Source organism: Primulina eburnea, chromosome 7 (assembly GCF_022965805.1).
Source record: "Primulina eburnea isolate SZY01 chromosome 7, ASM2296580v1, whole genome shotgun sequence".
NCBI classification, from domain to species: Eukaryota; Viridiplantae; Streptophyta; class Magnoliopsida; order Lamiales; family Gesneriaceae; genus Primulina; species Primulina eburnea.
Window position 1 is genome coordinate 25,509,073 of NC_133107.1, and position 4,462 is coordinate 25,513,534.

The window sequence follows — 4,462 nt, forward strand, 5'->3', positions numbered from 1 at the left end:
ATAAACTTAGACATCATTTGCTCCAAGTTGGACTTTTCTTCTCTAGGAGGATCAGATCTGTACATCGGTTGTTTCCCATACTGTTGTCCTCCTTGCGGTCTATTCTGACTATTTTCACCACCCCATGAGAAGTTGGGATGTTGCCTCCACCCAGGATTGTATGTGTTCGAATAAGGGTCATGCCTTGGGCGGTTTTGGACTCCCACTTGGTTCACTGGTGCCTCATTTTCCACATAGAATGGATTGTCGTCTTGACAGTCCTTCGCATAGTGTTCCCCTCCACACTTTTCACAGAATATCTCTTGAAGACGCATCGCCGTGCCACCCACATTCAAGCCGTCTATTTTCCTGTTTAAAGCATCAAGTTGTGCAGTAATAGCAGAAAAATCAGTTACCTGGTGCACTCCTGCACTCTTCCGCTGGTTGTTTCTTTCAGATTGAGGATGATAGCTGCTAGCAGCCATCTCCTCTAACAACTCACATCCTTCCTCCACGGTCTTTCTCAACAGGTTTCCACAAGCAGCCGCATCTATCATAGTACGGTTAGGAGTAAGCAAACCATAGTAAAATGTTTGAACGACTAACCCAAGTGGTAACTCGTGATGTGGGCATCTTCGTAGTAGATCCTTGAAGCGTTCCCATGCCTCATATAGAGATTCCTGATCAAATTGAGCAAATGTCGTAATGTCTACCCGCAGCTTCATGGTCTTGGAGGGAGGGAAGTATTTGATGAGAAAAGCTTTCGCCATGTCGTCCCACGTAGCGATCGAACCTACAGGTAAACAATTTAACCATGCTTTAGCTTTATCACGTAAGGAGAAAGGAAATAAACGCAACCTAACAGCATCATCAGAAACTCCATTGAATTTAAAAGTATCGCAAATTTCAAGAAAATCCGCGATGTGCGTGTTTGGGTCATCCATTGCAGTTCCTCCAAATTGGACCGTGTTCTGAATCATTTGGATTATGGCTGGCTTGATTTCGAAGTGATTCGCCCGCACGATAGGCCTCACAATGCTAGGGCGTGCACCCTCCAAAGAAGGCTGGGCATACTCCAGCATTGGTATGCGACGCGGTATCTCAACTTGTCTATTGTCACGCTGTTCCTCTCCACGTTCTTGCTCGTGTCTTTCCATCAGTTCTTTAAGTCTTTGTTGTTGTCTTCGCCTTCGGAAAGTTCTTTCAATTTCAGGATCAAACTCAAGCTCCACGTCAAGTGACTTTGGCATGCGCTGGAAGAAATATCTGTCATAAAATATGAAGTGTTATCTCAAGAAAAATAAAATAATGCTAACGGAAATAACTAAAACTAAAATTGTAGATTAACAGTCCCCGGCAACGGCGCCAAAAACTTGATCGAGCAAAACTTGCACAGTGAAATCCCCAATAAAATATTATTTTGTATGCTCAAAAATTAATCGCAAGTGCATGATGTCAAGTTTTAATATAGTGTACGTGAGTACAAGTATCGTTCCACTGAAGACTGTGTTTAACAATTATTATTTTCAGTTATTTAACAGTTAGCAACGAAAATTGAGTTGTGTGATTATTCCTACTATACTCAAATAAATATGCGAGTAAAATGATTCAACAAGTAATGAATGAGAATTTAATCTAAAATGTTGAGTTAAAATTCAATGAGAGATGGATTTGTTGGGAATCTCGGTTCACCTACCCCTCGTTTATTAATTAATTCGTTCGATCGTGATCTACGCTTCCGACAGGATTTCCTAATCTATTGAACACACTCTCTCGAGCTATGCCAAACTAAATCTACTCAATGAAGTAATTAAATATCTTTAATTATTTATCAAGAGCAAATCGCATTTCGATCTATGAAATCCCCTAGTTTTCGACCCTTAGGACTATGACTATCGGCACGTATCCAATTTCATATATCTATGTAAATTGTAGAACCGCAAATTATACTACTCGTTCCTATCACTCGCTATTCTCTCGAACTCACTCTTGATATGAAAACATCGTTAGAGTTAGCTACGCTCTAACAACACGATAAAACAGTAGTAAAATCAAGAATAACGCACAATCGAAATATAAATTAATTCAAATCAAGTTCGGGGTAGTATCCCCTTTAATCCCAACAAATAATAAAGTTAGCTACTAGAATTCATATTAAAAATAAATGCAACAATGTTTAAAAGATAAAAACTAGATTAGAAATACTAGGCGAGACGAAATCTGCGAAGAACGATGCTCGGAAAACTTCCAATCTTCAATCCAAGCGCAAAGTTCTCTCCAAAAGCTTGTGGCGGCCGCAAAATTAAGTCTGAATCATCTCTAATTCGTGCCTCTCCCTTTCCATCTCAGCCACCCTCTCCAAATAAGGTAACGAATCGGCTGCAAAAATCTTGCCCAAAATAGGTGGCGCTCGGGCGGTAGAAAAGTACCGCTCGAGCGCCGACCTTTCTGTCGAGTTGTGGACTTGATCACCTTTCGCGCCCGGGCGGTAGAAAATTACCGCTCGGGCGCCGCTCATTCTGTTCGTTGCCTCCTCTTTTGTACACTTTGCTCCATTTTTGGTTTTCCGGCCACTTTTCCTGCAAATTCGTCATGCCCGAGTGAGATATGATATAATGCAAATGTTTACTCTAAAATGAACAGAATGTGATTGAAATAAACGTATGCACAATGCAAAACACACAGACTAATGCAATAAAATACGTAAAAACGACACATATCAATTTGCGATCGGGATATCACCAACTTAGAGTTCGAGATGGTGATATACCGAAGACAGCATTCCGGACCAGGTATGGACACTACGAGTTTGTTGTCATGCCTTTTGGTTTAACGAATGCACCAGCAGTATTTATGGGATTGATGAACCGCATCTTTCAGAGGTACTTGGATGAGTTTGTGATTGTTTTTATCGATGATATTTTGGTGTACTCTAAGAATCTGAATGAGCATGCCAATCATTTGAGAATTGTGTTGCAAACACTGAGAAATGAAAGATTATATGCTAAGCTGTCAAAATGTGAGTTTTGGCTTAGACAGGTTGTCTTCTTGGGTCATATCATATCTGGAGATGGTATTTCTGTGGATCCGAGTAAAGTTGAAGCTGTGATCAGTTGGCCGAGACCGACTTCTGTGCCTGAGATACGCAGTTTCATGGGTCTAGCAGGGTATTATAGAAGATTCATCAAAGATTTCTCCAGTATTGCGAAACCGATTACCCAGTTGACACAGAAGAATACACCATTCGTGTGGTCTGAAGATTGCGAGTCTAGCTTTCTAGAGTTGAAGAAAAGGCTGACCAGTGCACCTGTCTTGATGATTCCTTCAGGTACTGGCGATTTCGTTGTATATTGTAATGCATCTCACAGAGGGCTGGGGTGTGTTCTTATGCAGCGAGGTCATGTGATCGCATATGCCTCGAGACAATTAAAGCCACACGAGACTCGATACCCAATTCATGATCTTGAATTGGCGGCTATCGTATTTGCATTAAAGATTTGGCGTCATTAACTTTATGGCGAGAAATTTGAGATCTACTCTGATCACAAGAGCCTGAAATACCTGTTCTCTCAATCTGAGTTGAACATGAGACAGCGTAGATGGCTCGATTTGTTGAAAGATTTTGATTGCGAGATTAAATACTATCCAGGAAAGTCAAATGCAGCAGCAGATGACTTGAGTCGAAAGATTTGTGCCTTATCTTTATCGACGATAGGGGTTTCGAATTTAGTTGAAGATTGCTGTTGGTCTGGATTGATATTTGATACAGAGAGTAGACCACTACGACTTGCCACGATTCTAGTTGAGCCAGACTTGATTATGAGGATCAAAGAAGCACAGAGAATTGATCCTAATGTGCAGAAATCGATTGATATGGTCAGATCAGGGTATATATCCGAATATCAGGTACATGATTTTGTACTGTATGTGAATAACCGTCTTGTAGTGCCAGATGTTTCAGATTTGAAACAACAGATTATGTCAGAAGCGCACTGCAGTCGGTTCAGTATCCATCCTGGTGGCAGGAAGATGTACAATGACTTGAAGACACAGTTATGGTGGAATCAAATGAAATCGGATATTGCTGAATTTGTGTCTAAGTGCTTAAATTTCCAACAAGTAAAGGCTGAAAGGAAGAAGCCCAGAGGTTTACTTCAGAGTTTGTCTATTCCAGAATGGAAATGGGATCAAATTTCCATGGATTTCGTGACGAAGTTACCTCGTTCTTCCCGGGGCTGTGATGCGATTTGGGTCATTATAGACAGATTGACCAAATTAGCATGTTTTATTCCATACAGAATGACCTACCGACATGATCAGATGGCAGATATATATGTCAGAGAGGTAGTCAGATTGCATGGTGTGCCGAAGTCTATCGTATCAGATCGTGATCCACGATTCACTTCGCACTTTTGGCACAGTTTGCAGCAGGCCTTAGGTACGACTTTACACCTAAGCACTGCTTATCATCCCCAGACAGACG

General features: G+C 41.1%; 1 non-coding gene across 1 annotated transcript; it reads left to right on the forward strand.

Moving 5' to 3' along the window:
• The first annotated feature begins 594 nt into the window (after positions 1–594).
• Positions 595–700, forward strand: LOC140837512 (small nucleolar RNA R71). The gene has a single exon (XR_012119344.1). It is a non-coding gene; the product is annotated as a small nucleolar RNA R71 (small nucleolar RNA).
• Positions 701–4,462: the final 3,762 nt, after the last annotated feature.